The 17,901-nt window shown below is 37.0% G+C and overlaps 1 protein-coding gene across 4 annotated transcripts in view; it reads right to left on the bottom strand.

Moving 5' to 3' along the window:
• Positions 1 to 17,901, bottom strand: part of LOC138693847 (zinc finger protein 664-like) — a 62,640-nt gene that overhangs the window by 26,339 nt on the left and 18,400 nt on the right. For 2 of the 4 annotated variants that reach the window (XM_069817673.1, XM_069817670.1), the window contains exon 2: positions 6,694 to 6,788. The exons of 1 other annotated variant lie outside the window; for it this stretch is intronic. The gene's annotated coding sequence lies outside the window, so the exon portion shown is untranslated. Of the gene's footprint in view, positions 1 to 6,693; positions 6,789 to 12,048; positions 12,095 to 17,901 lie in introns of all 4 variants that reach the window. One more of the 4 variants, XM_069817671.1, reaches the window with a different exon arrangement.

Raw genomic sequence — 17,901 nt, 5'->3', positions numbered from 1 at the left:
CTATAGAATTAAATAGTCAAATCATTATTAAGCCATGAATTACCTGTAGCGTAAAATCGCGATGAAATAAGAAATTCAAATATGGGTGGAACAGATAATCCTCTTTGATTTTTATTCATCAATGAATGTTGAAACATGACGAGGATATCTAATACTGTCTGTTTATTAAATCTGTACCTTGATTTAAATTTATTATCTGTATCTAATAATACGCTTAGGAACATGAACAGGTTTAGATGCCCTCAATATTCTCGGAAAATTCAACAATTTTCCAAATATCAGCCATTTTCCTTATGTCCACGAACGAAAGTCAAAGTCAAAGTCTAGATTTTCGGCGACTTCGAAGTAAAGTCACGATTGAAGTTTACTTTCGTTAAAGCGTCGACTGTGAATAGGAAAATGGTGACTTTGTACTTTCCAAAGTCTCGTCTATGAATACGACCCTAAATCTGTCACACCACTCCTAGTCTATGTAGTATCACCACCGAAGAGGAGTCAACCACAAATGTTCAACTTAAATTTCACTGTTACACTTCCTTACATATATGCACTATTTCGGCTGGATGAAGCTTGAGTAAGATTTAAGTCGGGTAACGAACGACCCTTTAATTTCACTTCATTACATGAATCTTCTCCGCAAGGGAAAGCTGAGAAAAATAAAATTAATATTCTGTAATTCACACACACTCATGCTTGCACATTTGCACTGGTTAAGTTACGGTACGGAAAAGAAGACTCTTTCGTATTTTACGTGCTATATCGAAAGGATTATACTCGTGCAATCGTTTTGAGTTAAGGCAGGTTCTGCTGGAGGCTAGATATATACGAAATAATAAGGCAAAAGAGACTATTAACTTCGTTATATTAACTCTATAAGTTTCTACAACAATAAGTATGTGAAGAGAAAATAAAAATTTTGCCATTTGGTTTCAAGGGAATAGAGAATCCATTTGACGTAGCATTACAATAATGGTGTGGGAGTTGGAGGAAAGATCTTCTTCCCTTGTCGCCTGGCTCTGCAAGCCACGGCAGCAAAATATGGGTTTTACAGTTTCCCTCTGCTTCCCTTCACCTCTCTACCCCCTGACCATGCAAGACACTCTCTGTGAGCTGTCCCACCCTGCAGATCCCAGGACGACTTTGAATGAAGTGTCAATTCCAATACAATCGACGCGCAAAAAGATTATGCATAAGATAATAGTGCATATTCCCGGCCAGATGAAATATAAAGCAATTTACCAATAAAAGCTGTAACAATTGTAATATATCTCTGTGTAATCAGTTATTCATAGATTTCAAAAAGGCATCTGACTCGGTTAAGAGAGAAATTTTATATAATATTCTTATTGAATTTGGTATTCCCAAGAAACTAGTTCGATTAATTCAAATGTGTCTCAGTGAAACGTACAGCAGAGTTCGTATAGGCCAGTTTCTGTTAGATGCGTTTCCAATTCACTGTGGGCTAAAGCAAGGAGATGCACTATCACCTTTACTTTTTAACTTTGCTCTAGAGTATGCCATTAGTAAAGTCCAGGATAACAGAGAGGGTTTGGAATTGAACGGGGTACATCAGCAGCTTGTCTATGCGGATGACGTGAGAAAATCCACAAACGATTAGGGAAAACACGGGAATTTTACTTGAAGCAACTACAGAGATAGGTTTGGAAGTAAGTCCCGAAAAGACAAAGTATATGATTATATCTTGTGACGAGAATATTGTACGAAATGGAAATATAAAAATTGGAAATTTATCTTTTGAAGAAGTGGAGAAGTTCAAATATCTTGGAGCAACAGTAAAAAAATATAAATGATATTCGGGAGGAAATTAAACACAGAATAAATATGGGAAATGCCTGTTATTATTCGGTTGAGAAGCTTTTATCATCTAGTCTGCTGTCAAAAAATCTGAAAGTTACAGTTTATAAAACAGTTATATTACCGGTTGTTCTTTATGGTTGTGAAACTTGGACTGTCACTCTGAGAGAGGAACATAGGTTAAGGGTGTTTGAGAATAAGGTTCTTAGGAAAATATTTGGGGCTAAGAGGGATGAAGTTACAGGAGAATGGAGACAGTTGCACAACACAGAACTGCACGCATTGTATTCTTCACCTGACATAATTAGGAACATTAAATCCAGACGTTCGAGATGGGCAGGGCATGTAGCACGTAAGGGCGAATCCAGAAATGCATATAGAGTGTTAGTTGGGAGACCAGAGGGAAAAAGACCTTTAGGGAGGCCGAGACGTAGATGGGAAGATAATATTAAAATGGATTTGAGGGAGGTGGGATATGATCTAGGGACTGGATTAGTCTTGCTCAGGATAGGGACTGATGGCGGGCTTATGGGAGGGCGGCAATGAACCTCCGGGTTCCTTAAAAGCCATAAGTAAGTATATCTCTGTGTACAATGTGCAGTGATGAAGCGTTTCCCTCATAACCCATAAACTTGTTAACTTTTTCATGTTCTCTCTCTTTTATTTTATTGCTGAAACTCATGTTTACAATATCATGCTCTTTCAACTACATTCCTTAATAAACAATATTTTTGTTTTAATTTGTGTTAAATGTTTGACCATTTTTTAAAATGAACTTATTTTTTGTCAGACAATCTATTAAAAGATAATAGAGAAGTGATTTTGCACCATATTGTAGACATGACATGCATAAATACACACAAAAAATTTTCATCACAGAATGTTGAATACCTTTTGAGTTATGAGGGAAACGCTTCATCACTGCACAGTGAACAGTGAATTTAAAAAAAAATATATATATATATATATATATATATATATATATATATATATATATATATATATATAACTACTGACGGAGTCGCCATGGGTTCTCCGCTTTCACCAGCCATCTCCAACTACTATATGGAGCATCTGGAGCATGAAATACTAGCTACAGCGCCATTAAAGCCTACACATTTCTTCAGATACGTAGACGATACGTTCGTCATCTGGCCTCATGGACAAGACACATTACCAGATTTTCTCAGGCATATAAACAGTCTACGACCCCAGATCCAGTTCACTATGGAGGTTGAAACGAACGGTGTAACTCCCATTTCTGGACATCCTTATCTCCAGAAATAACAACGGATCTCTGGGCCATGCGGTATACCGTAAACCCACACACACCAACTTGTACCTGAACGCGAATAGTTTCCATCACAAAGCGCAGCGGATGGGCATACTTAACACACTGGCCCATAGAGCAGTCTCTATATCGGACCCGGAGCAATTAGACACTGAATTTCAACACCTGAAGCTCACCCTCCAGCAGAATGGATATTTGGCTAAAGACATCGGGGCCTCTTTGAACAGAGCAAGACACGAGAAGCAGGAGCAGCAGCCCATCACGGACTCACTAGAAGCGGAAAAACCAGCCACAGCCTGTCTACCATTCACAGGGAAGTTGTCGGGAAAGATAAGCAGACTGCTCCACAAGCATGGAATAAAAACAATCCACAAACCTCCGCCAAAAATCAGGAACAAGGTCAGATCAGTAAAAGACGATCTAGGCCTCAGAGTACCAGGGATATACCGCATCCCGTGTGAATGTGATGCGGCTTACATTGGTCAGACTGGACGCACAATAGCGACGCGTCTTTCGGAACATCAAAGAAGCATCAGATTAATGCAGCCCGAAAAATCCGGATTGGCTGAACATTGCATTGAAAAAAGCCATAGGGCTAATTTCAATAACGCCGAGGTCCTGGTAAAATGTGCGGGCTATTGGGATAGAAGAGTAAAAGAAACCCTGGCCATAGCGGCGGAACGCGGTAACCTGAACCGGGACTCGGGTCTCCAACTAAGCGCGGCATGGTCACCGGCTATTAAATTTCTCACCGCCCGGACGACGGGCCGTCATCAGCGGAGAACTCGTCCGCCGAGCACACCGTGAGACCCAAGGTCATTCAGCCGGAAAGCACAAAGCAAGACGACACGTCGGCCGCGTTCTCGCCGCGGTCCGCACTAATAACAGCCAATCGGCGCACAGCTCCTCGGCTGACTCCCTCTGGCACTATAAATTAAGGAGCTAGGTACCCTCAGAGAACTCGATTCATAGAGTCATTCAACCTAAGAGCCAACTGGCTAGTCTCTGATATTGAGACAACTCATCCTGCCTAAGGTTTTTCCGTGGTTTTCCTAAGGCGCTAAGACAAATGTCGGGATGAGCCCTAAAAGAAATGGGCCACGGACCTGCACTCATAACCCCATGAATCTCCCTAATTAACAATTACATCTCTCCCCCCTCTTCGCAATTGAGCCATCATATAGCCAAATGGCTGGTCTCGAAATTGAGACAAATCAACAAGGCTCATGACCTCCTACATAATAGCCAAATTGGCTAGTCTCTTATATGAGACAACTCATCCTGCCTAAGGTATTCCGTGGTTTTCCTCAGGCGTAAGACAAATGTCGGGATGAGCCCTATAAGAAATGGGCCACGGACCTATATGCCCTTCCCCATATATACTCCACCTTTATTATAAATTATGTATGCCCTAGTTCAGATAATATTAATAGTCTATTAAACATACGAGGTCACTCAATAAGTCGCAAATTGAAAGGACAGGGACCTCTCAAATTGCAGCTTAGATTTCACGGCGCTTCTTCCGACGGCCTTCACCTGCTTTGTCATCGAACAACAGATGACGGCGTCTTGCCATCCTAACGGCAAACACCAGCCAACTCCACCTCGCCCCGTTCAGTGATCAATTGATCAATCTCAGCCCCCCTCGCGTATGTGGTACCTAAGAGGTTACGTCCAATTTCGGCTTCCCCTTCAAAATTTTCTAGAGCTCCTTCAGGGGAGCAGCGTAACCCGGAGTGAGACTAGTGGCCAACAGGCTTGGAGCTCACATATTTAGTTTTGAACAGCCCCCAACCCCTTGCAAGGACGCGTTTTGCGTACCTTTTAAATTTTCCTCCCAATTCTCCTTCGATTTTTTCGATTTTTTTCGATTTTCCCTCAGAGAAGTTCCACGATGAGCTAAACTTGCCAACCGTAGACGAGTTCATTGCTCGATTGGCTAGAAACCTGTATGAGGCCGCTCGTGCCAGCTCCAACTCGCTCATATCAGGCCTCGGCCGGTATGATCCTAGGTTACGGCGAAGACACCAGACAGGTCCACTAGCTATTCTCTTAAGACAGGAAAACAGGGAGGCAGGTGTCACTCCCAGATTTAGGTAGTAGATTATTAATTCATGACTTAATCTAATAAGCAACCGCTGTGAAATGGCCTGCTCTAACTCGGGCTATAAATCCATTCTATCCCTCTTACAGGTCTACGGAGTGAAGAGTCAATTGACTAGTCTCCGGATCTGACAGAAACCATCAAAAAGTCAATTGGCTAATACCGTTATGATAGTTAAATAACTTGAGCTAACATATCGTCCCCAATAAATCCGTTTTGCTGATCGATGGAGTTGTAATAGAGCCAATTGGCTAGTCTACATCCATCGAATCAAGTCATTTTATCTAAGAGCCAACTGGCTAGTCTCTAAAATTGAGACATCTCATCCTGCCTAAGGTTTTTCCGTGGTTTTCCTAAGGCGTTAAGACAAATGTCGGGATGAGCCCTAAAAGAAATGGGCCACGGACCTGCATTCACTTCCCCAGACATTGGTGACGGCTCAAGATAAATGATTGTTCACATCGAACTCGGGCCCTGGCAGGGTTCAATCGTCCCCTTGTACAGATCACTGGAGTCATCAAGGAGCCAATTGGCTGGTCTCCTGATCTGAGAAAAATCATCAAAGAGCCAATTGGCTATTGTAAGATTAATCCCTACGCGTTCGAATCTTCAAACAGCCAAACTGGCTATCACCGTTTCGTGCCTAGACTTCTCCTCCATCGCGTCTCTCCTCCGGATCAGGTCGCTGTACTTCTGCCCCTCCTCCCCCCCCCCGTATGTTGTAGCTAATCAGTTACGTCCATTTTCGGCTTACCCACTGGAAATTTCTAGCGCTCCTTCACTGGGGTGGCGAAACCCGAAGTGAGACAAGTGGCCAAGAGGCCTGGAGCTCACATATTCAGTTTTTCACAGCCCCAACTCCCCCCTTGCAAAAAGGACGTGTTTTCACGTATCTTTAAAGTTTCTCCTCCCCCCACTCATTCATTCATTCCCTCAGATATCACTTAACCCTGAAGATGAGGAAGATGAACATCCTCGAAATGTCGGTGGATCACCAACTTATGACCTGGCTGGAAGCCCGAGAAAATTTCGAATTATATATATATATATATATAATTATTTTTAAATAGTAAAATTATGTTTATCGTATAGCAGAAGGACAGCGCTTTACACATATTAATTTTCATTATTGTACAAGATAAAGTAATACAGGAAAAAAAAGTTGAATATTGCCAAAATTTCACTCCTTTAAGCAGTATCTAACCCCTTAAACAGGGGGCTTTCGTGCATATTACTACAGCAAAGCAATTATCACTGCCTATACATGGTTTTTAGTAACGTTTTCTGTGCCAACTGTGCATAAGTCTCGTATAAATATTTTACACGGTTTATGTGGTAAACATTAAGAATTTTACTGTAGATATTTCATTTCCTATTAAAAATATTTGATATAAATGTTTTTAGGTTTTTCTTTTCTACGGGTTTAACTGTTTGTTAACGTATGTCTATAGCAGAAAATATGTAGCAGTAACTTCCAATTTACCTCTGACAAAGGCTTCTTGTCTTCCACAACTGCCTTATTAACTTGTATTGCCAACGGATCACCTTCAGGTTCTGTCTTGATCACATCCATAGCAACTGAAAGAGAATTTAAAAGACTGACATTCATTGTACAAGGTAGAGCAGTGATAGTCAATCTTTTTTGCTAGCGTACCTCTAAAATACATTTTTTTATCTTCGTATCCCTAAACTGCATTACAATTACATAAGAGATAACAAAAGATTATGATTGATGATGTACGCAAAATAAATTATTATTAACTTCAGTTGTTTTTAGCTTTTCTGTATCATGTATTTTTGTAATTATCTATCCAATTTGTCATTATTGTTTATTTGTATTCGACTGTAATTTTAATAATTATTTGTATGCACTGTTTTTTATATCTATTCATTATGTCATTCATTATATTTAATTGCCATTATTTTTAATTATCTCACTGAACTAATTTTAATAACTATTTCTGCTATCTTACTTTGTTGCATTTGATCAATGATTAATGTAGACTATTATATTGTTTGTATTTTCATCTCATTCCCATTTTCTATCATTCATTCTCATCATCATTTGTTGTTTTGTTCTGTTCTGTATCGTGCTAAACTGTAATTGGCCTTGTGCTGTTGTTTTGTACGTTAATATTCTAAATAAATAAATAAAAATAAATAAATAAATAATAATTATTATTATTATTATTGTTGGTGTTATTATTATTATTGTTGTTGGTGTTATTATTATTATTATTATTATTATTATTATTATTATTATTATTAGCCATTTTCTTTTCATCATTCACAAAATAATAATTCTGAGTGGCCGGTCATAGAGTATCAAAATGAAACAATTCAATATTCTAACAGTACAAAATTTCTTGTTATATGGCTAGATGAACATTTAAAATGGTCCGTACACCTTCAGGAACTAGGGAAGAAATTAAGTAAAATTTGCTTTGCCTTGCGATTACTAATAACAGCATCATCTATTGAATCTGCTCGCACATTGTACTTTGCATACTTTCACTCTATCTTAACGTATGGTATAATCTTTTGGGGTAATTCACCTAATTCAATACAAATACTTAAACTACATAAGAGAGCAATTAGAGCCATAGTTCAAGTGTCTCAAACTACCAGCTGCAGACCATTCTTCAAAAAATTACACATCTTGCCATTACCCTGTATTTATATTTATGAAACCCTAAATTTTATCAAATATAATTTGTATAGCTTTCCTACAAATTCAGACACACACCAGCACAATACAAGAAACAAAGATAATTATTTTATTGAAAGTTTTAACACAACTCTATATAAAAACAGTTTCATTCATGCTGGTCTTCTTATGTACAATAGCCTACCAAATTATCTTAAAGAAATATCTGCACATCAGAAATTTAAGAAAGCACTTTATAAAATTTTAATCAAAAACTGCTTTTACAGTATGAACGAATTTATTGAAAATTGTCATAACTGAATAGGAAAAGAAAGCCTACTTCAAACAATTTTACTTCCTCTTTTCCAGATCCCGACTTCGAGAAGGATGTCTTCTCATGAAAGACGCGATGGTTGAAATTGACTCCTGACTTCAAGACATACTGCAAACGGGACTTATAGCCGAAATCGACTGACCTGTAGTTTTTTTCAATCAAGTTCCAAGTTTTGTATATTTGTATTTGTGTTGCATTTAATTATAGTTATTACTTTTATGTATATTATGTAATTAATTATTAGTTTGTAAATATGACATGTCCCATATCATGTATGTGATCAGTGGATGCAATAAATGATTATGATTATGATTATTACCATGTATACATTAGTTATTGATGCAAGGGAAAACAAGAGTTGATACTGTAAAACAATGGGTTGGGTTTTTCCGAGGTTTCCCCCACCGAAAAGGCAAATGCCGGGTAATATTTTGGCGAATCCTCGGACCTCATCTCATCTCACTACATCTCGCCAAAATGTAAAAAAATTGTACAAAATTGTAAAAATTGTAGAAAATTACTAAATTGTAAAACTATAAAAATTTGTAAAAATTGTAATTGTAATATTGTAAAATGTTGACATGTTCCACATCTTAAAGCTTCATTGCTCATGTAAGATCTATGGAATAAAATAAATGAATGAATGAATGAATGAATGTTCATATAACTGTAATAAATTTACTTCTATTGTACATAACTATTCATACCACACATTTTATAGGTTCTCTCAGACTTCAAACAAAGATCTCTGAGATGGGAAGATGATAGCCGAATTACCTACATTACGTCTGTGCCGTCGACGTCATAAAAGCAATCTTGATAGTCATTATTACGACCATCATAATTAACATGACTATTTCGTTTATGTGACGTCATTTCATTTTCGACCAATGAAGTGTAATGAAATTTTGAATTCCAACCGATCACAATCATACATCGCGATAATTTCTGCAGCTCGATTTGTCACTATCAATTTATCACATGATTGTTCTTCTATTTAGTCAGTCTCGCCAACTGTTTCCCCGTAAATCGATGAGCATGAATCCATTGTACTAAATAAAGTGCGAAATCCTACTTTCACACCTACATCTTAATCTTCTAATTCCATTTCCATCATATCTAAAGAAAATGACACTCTTTCATAACAACTGTTTATTTAATTAATGTAGATATTAATCAGGTTATTTGTAATTATATTATGAAATGTTTAATATAAATTATTATTTCAGCAGATAATGAAAATGTATTTCAGTACATGTAAATAACATTTTAAATCTGTATTTCGCTTTTCTCAATTGGCATTACTGAATAACATCCAATTTCTTCATTGCAGTAATCGATATTCATCTATTTCAACTTCACAATATCTGAATAGGTTAAGTATTCATAAGTGTACAATTATTAACATTTTATAAGCGAATTTGAGAGATAAGCTTATATTATTTACATTTTTATTTCATCACGAAATAGTCCTAATAAATGTCACTCGATGTCTGATCACCCAGATACACCCACTCGCTTCGCCCCTGGATTTATCGGGGATCTCAGACCTCTTGTGACATTACTATAAAAAATTTCTGCCCCTCTTCGTTCGTATAAAGTTCATGATATAGGCTATTCAACAATTTCATTGATGAAGTGATAATAGTGCACAAGGGTATAGATAGAAATCTGCTCCTTAAGCACTCTTCATCAATTACAAATCTTACTGGTCGTCCAGGGTTCGCATTTCGATGTCTTTGTTGAGAAATTATGTGACAGAGTTAATATGGTAAATTGATAGCTGGGGCAAGCGAGTACTAGAACTTTTATTGCGATCCAGTATGAGGCTGGTTCTGAATCACAGATGTGGCTGTCTTACTTCCGCACGCAGCAAGTCAGCTAATCCAGGGATTCGGAGACAAGCGAAGGTTCAGCAGACAGAACACAACACAATCAGCGGCGAGACGTAAAACACGGGAATGAAATCAAAACGTAGCAAAAAGCGAAGTTTTTATAGTGGAGAGAAGAGGACAGAGGAGAATGGAAGTATTGGCAAAGAGGGGGGCATTGAAGAGAAGTGTAGTGGACAGGAAAGAAAAGAGTAGTGGGCTTGCTAAGTGAAAAGAGCACGACTTCATAATAATCGAAGGAACCGACATCTGCTTTCCTTTCATTCTCTACACTATCAGACCTATATATTCAACCAGAGCTAGTAGCTCCGACAGCCACGATCCGCCACAGCTCCGAGATCGACTCTGACTATTTCTCCGAGAGGAAAAGCGTAGTCCGACGTCACAACTCGACCAGTTGGTAATGACTGCATTACAACGACCTTCTCTATTGCAGAGGCTATTCAGTGTCCAATTTCAATGTATATGCCCAAAGTACTCTGACAGGTACAGATTTCTTTTACGAGTCGGAAATCTTCTGCACGGACGTCTCAGCTTACTTCCCTCTCATCTGTATAGTCTGTATGTGTACCCATATCATCATCATCATCATCATCATCATCATCATCATCATCATCATCACAAAGTGATGGTGTGGTCAAGTCACTGTCATTTAATATTAAATGTAGGCGTCATTTAGAATGATGGGTGAACGGCTGTATCTTCGTAGTCAGTGCACTGTTTACTTGTATGTGTTTATTAGAACACGCGATGGCACTGAAGACATAATTACACAGAATAATTACATTTAATAATAATAATAATAATAATAATAATAATAATAATAATATTTTAAGTAACTAATTACTTAAAGTAAAAGTAATTTGCCATTACAACTTGCATACATACATACATACATACATACATACATACATACATACATACATACATACATACATACATACATACATACATACATTACATGATACATATTATAATTTACATTCATTCAATTATTTATTAATTCATAATTTCCTGCAAACCCAACTGTACAATCTTTCCTACACCCTGCCTTCCTCTTGCCCCCGCACATGATGCATATTATCTTGATGTCGTCTATCACCTGATAGTTTCTTCTTCTCCCAACTCTTCTCCCGTTCACAATTCCTTCCAGTGTATCCTTCAGTAGGCAGTTTCTTCTCAGCCAGTGACCCAACCAATTCCTTTCATTTCTCTTCCTGACAAGTTCAGCATTATTCTCTCTTCACTTACTCTTTCCAACATAGCTTCACTTCTTCTTCTGTCTGTCCATTTCGCACGCTCCATTCTTCTCTTTGGCACTGATACTCTTTCACCTCACTCACTGCACTGGCACTATGGCACACTTCACTGACGCTATACGAGTAGAACACATTTCACTGACACTATAAACTTTTCACTGATCACAAAATTTCACTATCACTATATATTGTGATCATAGCAATCACTTTAATGATTACAGACCAACTAACCAGATAAAAAGGCTATCCAGACGATTTTACGGAGGTATTTTAACATCTCTCAGATGGAAGTTTCAGTCACAACTGAATGCGGAAATTTCATACGAATTTCAATACCAGAATATAAACACTGTTGACTACAAAAATCCAGAAAAGGATTTTTTTTGAAGTAGGCTACTGCAACAGACAGATTGCGGCTCGATTTACGAGCTACGTCGTTCTATATAATAATAGTAGGCCTATGGTAAGTTCTAAGACGCTGTTTTTCTGAATGTCACGTGTTACGGTAATCAAGTGATACGTCAACACTTTTCTCATACGGTTCGTACTTTCTTCCATCGAAAAGAAAAAATTATACATCCCGTGATAATAGAGTATCTCGAAATACTTTTTTTAATTACTATGTTCGTTGTACTTGTTGAAAGACATTCATCTCTAAACAGATTTCCCACAGGAACGTACCCAGTCAATACTTAAAAAAACTTACCTTGCAGTCGACACCGACAGAGCTGTCTCATGAAGGGGACGCTTACCTGCAAAAACAAAACAAAACAAAACAAAACATCTCACATTAGTCTTATACGACAATATACTACCACTGCCACCACCACCACCATTATTATTATTATTATTATTATTATTATTATTATTATTTTCATTATTAATATTATTATTATTATCATCATCATTATTAATATTATTATTATTATTATTATTATTATTATTATTATTTTCATTATTAATATTATTATTATTATCATCATCATTATTAATATTATTATTATTATCATTATTAATATTACTATTATTATTATTATTATTATTATTATTATTATTATGTTTCTAATGCTTTGTTATTCGAGCTATAACGCATTTTTTGGTGTAATGACGCAATTATTATTATCAGCTACCCCATGTCGCCGAAATTACGCCAACTTGCACACACGTAGACAGCGTGCTCAACATCACGAATCGCTCATTGTATATATTTTAATATTTAATTGTATTGAATTGCAGAATTGACTGAACATGACTTGGAAATCATGAGTTTGATAGTGACGATAGCGTGAAAGATAAAGCATACGTACCTGGTGAAAACGACAATGGCATTTCCTCAGAAAATGATTCTGATGAGGTTTGTATTTCAAAATTATACATATTATGTATTAAAAATGAGTAGTTTTCATGGTCAAGTACTTATTACTGTTTTATACCTCCAATTGGTTATACTCTTATACCGTAGTTTCAAACACCATAAGACTCAATATGAAGTGGTGACATCCCAGAGAAACTGGCTGGTGGAAAATAGATAAAGCAACGTGGAAGAGGAGCATTAACAAGGAGCGAGTAGGGGTACAGTAAAAATGAACCTGGTAAGTGGAAATGTAACGAAGACAGTGGAAAACGACAAGTGAAGCCAAAATTTTAAATATTTCCACTCTACGACGAATAAAATCAGAGGATGTCCAGAGATACTACAACAGAAATACGCCATAGATCATACACGTTGCATTATCATTTTTTAATTAATGATAAAATGATTCATGTTCGTAAGACCATATTTCTTAACACACTCTGCATTGGAGAATGGCGTGTAAGGAGCTGGGTGAAAATTGGATACGGGATAAGTCCACTATCTGGTTCTCATAACTAGGCAGAGTGCAATTAATTATTACCGCTTTAAACTCCAGTTTTATTTTCGTTTCATATTTCATGTATTTTTTGTCTATATAGATGTTATAATTTGTTTTTACTTATTACATTATTATACGATTTTCAATAAACATAATGTTAATAAACAAGAGAATTGTGTTTAGAAATATTAGCAGTATAATAATGCTGCCACCAATTTCCTTTCAAAACCTAGTAAGTCCATTTTTGGTTGGGAAGTTAAGAAACAAAATCGCGCAGCCTAATTCCATTTATGGCTCAAAATGAAACAGCAATAGAAAATCAGATACCTCATCATCAAGAAGACTGATTTTATTGCAACATCGCAGTGTTTCGCTAAGAATGCGTAAAAGCCTCGTTATCTAGATAATTTCTTGCTTCCCTGTAAAATTTTGTTTCTAGGAGTTATGAAGTTCTGATCATCATGCGACATGCAAGACATTCAGTCTAAACTAACCGGCCTGTCGCACATTCGTAAATTCAAAGCATTCGAAAAGCTTAAGCTAACCTAACTTAACCTGTTTCAACTTCCTGCACTTCTCCGCCAGCCTCCACTTTCACAGCAATTTCCGACCCTCATTTTCAGTGTGAAATTGCCATCGGAACTTTTTTTATAATAGGTATGACTCGACTAGAAGCCAAGAATGTATATACAATTGCACCTTAACGTGATACGCAATAATTCAGAAAAACCTAAACTAACCAAACTTCATCTAATCTAATCTAATCTAACCTAATCTAAGCTGTAACCTAACAAAACATAACTTTAAAAAATCCAGTGTACACTGGCGTGAAACTTTCCTAATGTCACGCTTAGTTATGTTGGTAAGGCTGAAGAAGCAGCTGTACAACAATAGAGGTTTATTAACGGAGTACGATTGGAACCATCTCTGCGCTAGTTTAGCCAAAATTAATTGACCTGGAAACCTACTTGCCCTCAAATTATTATTGTTATTGTTTAGTCAATTGTCCGAAGACAGGTCTGAACCTCAAGTGATACCAGCAAGACACCACTTATGAGACAACTAGGCCAGGAGATAATGGGGTAGGATGGTCAGTTCCCTTCCCTCTCCATTACATATATCACCGATTAGCTACAAGTACACTAATCAGACTTGAGATGCATACAAACAATTTTTATTTCTCCGACAGAAATCGTCAAGTGAGATGTACTGCCTGTTAATAGATGTACATAGCCTATCAGCCAGAACCTCAATCAGAGGCAAAATTAGTATTGCTGGTATTAAAAGGAAAATGTAAAAAATTACATTATTGACCCTCCTATAGTTTATATACCTACCCCATTATCTCGTGGCTTAGTTTCCTCTTGAGTGATTCCTGATTGGTGTCACTCATGAGGTTCAGACCTGTCTTCGGAGAGTTGCCCAAGTAACTACAACTACTAAGCTGATAATGGAAACCCAAGCTTATGGTGTGTTTATACCCTTCGATAAATTACAGCAAGTTTTCTGTCGACAGACGCTGCGAATCGAATATTAATCAAAATTAGCCTAAGCTATGGAACCTACGTGCCTTAACATCACATTGAATGGATCATTAATAATAATTTGTTGCAATATTCTCAGACCGAAAAAGTTTCTTTGATTTTTTGTACTATGTTAATCTAACAATAAGTAAAACTTAGCATAGTGACAAAACATACTGAAAGCATATGGACATACTTAAATAAGAGTGTTCACTAGGAGGTAATAAAGGCGTTCCATTCTAAAGCTATAAATTGACATATAAACACACACATGCACCACAACCATTCATTTTTGCTATGCTGCTACCGAATTAAAGTTGGGAATCGAGTCTATGCCTTTTGTATCACACGATAGAATGATGCATTGCGTCTATACTTCGTTCCATAATGTCTGACAGGAGAAGTAAACATTGCCAACAGAGCAGGAGGGCCGTATATTGTTACACAACCAATGGAATGAGATCTATGCCATTGGTTGAATAGCAGTTATACTTCTCTCCACCTCTGCCGGTAACTTTCACATCTAGTGTCAGACATTATGGAACGGAGTATACTCAAAGAATAAAGTTCTATGCCGGCGCAGAGTGGAGAAGGTGAGTTACACAGTAGACTGCATGTGGTCACTGAAGCACTGGACATACCTGTTGAATTCCCAGCAGAGCTTCATGGCTGCAACACTTTTTTGGAGTTTTAGAAAATATTATGCATCACTGAAAGTATCTATCGGCAAACGACATTCAACACGCAACGCACTACTACACCGGTACACAACAAGTACATTGCTGTCCGCAGAGTCCCTAGCGCCGCCAGCAGCTGGCGAGTGAAGTGGAAGGTGCGAGAGGCCAACAATCGTAGTTACGTCATACGAAAATTCAAATTAATGCAATAATTCTGAAATTAAGTATATAATCTTGCTATTCTATTTACGTTATGAATATGTTATATCCATGTATTAATTTAGATAAATTCATACGTATTAAGGTTCGTTTAATGTATCTAGATTGTTATGCAGCTACAAACGGTTTGCTTCCTCTGTCCTGTGCACTCATAAGCCTAACACGGGCAGAGTGAACATGATTCCGATTATAATGTGAAATGGTCATTAATCCGCGTTGTTTTCATATAGAGTAGCTTACGTACATATTTACGTAACAAAAATGTTATAATTAGTGTGATAGCAGACAAAGTTGCTCTCTGTCAGCCCTTGACAGAATCTTGAATCATTCGTCGCTGGCGTTTGACAGTACATGGATCCATCACACTCCAAGGAAATAACGCTCTGTGTCAGCCCTGCACACAACGGAGAAGTGAAAAGTAACTCAGAAACTCCGTCCATGTGCCTTTCGATTACACTGCCTTATAAACAAACGGGCAGCAGGCACTGTGCACCAGTGATGGATTTCAGGCGACCAGCGAAAGCCGAAATTTCGTAAAAGCCTTATACAATCCGTCATTGAGCAATGCTTACTTTCCGGTGTACTCGTCTCAGCCGGGGAAGGTGGAGTGGAGACTTAAGGGGAAATGTGCAGCGTGTCAAATGAGTTACTAGTGCCAGGCCTGCTCTAGATGCTCTGTTATATGCAAATCAACAAGTCCTTTTCGACAATAACCAAGATGAATTCAATACTCTATTCACCACCTAAATCTTATGACAAAAACCTAAAATTTAGAAATTTCAACAAGAAAAAAAGTCTTTTAAGAGTAAACACCCGTGAGATGTAAGGTGTACATCGATAATTTCATACTGGAGCAGGTCAACCAACTCCTTCAGATATTTAGGTTTCACCCTAAGATACCTTGAAGAATGTGATATGTCTAATAAAATACAAACTTATAATAAATCTTTGAGAATCATTAACCAAGTCTTTTCAGTCACAAAAGTACAAAGACAAAGAAGACTTAAATCATATAAAATTTTGGCATAATCAGTTCTCAGCTATTCGACTCCAAGGTGACCAACGATTGCAGAAATAAGATTTCTACGAAGAACTGCTGGCTATAGTCTTCTAGATTACAGAAGAACACTGACACTGCAGAGAATTAGAAATAACACCAACTGTACAATATATATAAGAATGCGGACACAACTGGCTTCAACATGTACAAAAAATGGAGCGCCCAGACTACCTAGACAGATGCTTCACTACACATCATGAGGGATAAGACTTATTGGAAGACCTCACGAAAGATATTCCAGGCTAACAGGTCCTAGGCTTACTATTTGAGAAGATGATAATTTTATCATGCAAGCGGCAGCTTACTCAAGTGTTATAAATAATTTATTATTATTATTATTATTAATATTATTATTATTATTATCATTATTATATATACTTAGGATAATTTAGGTGCAAAATAACTTCTTTCCGTAGTCGTGTGGACTTGGCGCTGCCCAAAGTGGACTTGGACAAATTCACGCTATACGAGATCGTTGTGTGTGTGTGTGCGTGCGTGCGTGTGCGTGTGTGTGTCGAACACTGCACATGACCTACAAAACATAATTTTAAAAATTTAAAATAAATTTGAATATTAAATGGCACTCGCAAATCCTTCATTATCAATGTTGACTCTTTGTATTTTATTTATTTTTGTCTGTTCATTTTGTAATAACTACCGATTTAAGTTGGTTAAAATTTTAATCGGTAATTTTAAAGATATAATGGAAAGTTATGATTGGTGAAACTAGGGTTGAAGTACTTCCGGTGATTTAGGAAGTGAAAATTATTGTGAATTTGTGTTTTTTTTTTTTTTTTTTTTGAGTTGCAATTGATCATATGTGCACGGCATAACATTAACCTAAACTAACCAAACCTAAGCTCTTACAGATTCGTATATGCAAGGTGTTTCAATCATATCTTTAAAATTATCATTTATTCTTGTTAATTTTTATTTTTATATTATTTAAACAGTTTACTGAAAACATAAAAATGAAATAATGCAAACACATGGAAAGACTCGGTAATTTAATTATTACAAAAGATAATCCATCCAATAATAATAACATGGAAGTTCAATACGTAGGCCTACGTGTAATCACTCCAACAAACTGTGAAAGGCACTGTGGGACCTGTGTCCATGTGTCCACCTTTCCGACCAAATTATGTCCTTCCTTATAATTAAATGAAGAACAGACCAGCAGGGAGATTGTTACGCGGTAATAAAAATATTGTCTCATTCTGGGCT

Source organism: Periplaneta americana, unplaced genomic scaffold (assembly GCF_040183065.1).
Source record: "Periplaneta americana isolate PAMFEO1 unplaced genomic scaffold, P.americana_PAMFEO1_priV1 scaffold_23, whole genome shotgun sequence".
Taxonomy (NCBI): Eukaryota; Metazoa; Arthropoda; class Insecta; order Blattodea; family Blattidae; genus Periplaneta; species Periplaneta americana.
Note: the sequence above shows the minus strand (reverse complement) of the source record. Positions and strands in the feature narration are given on the sequence as shown.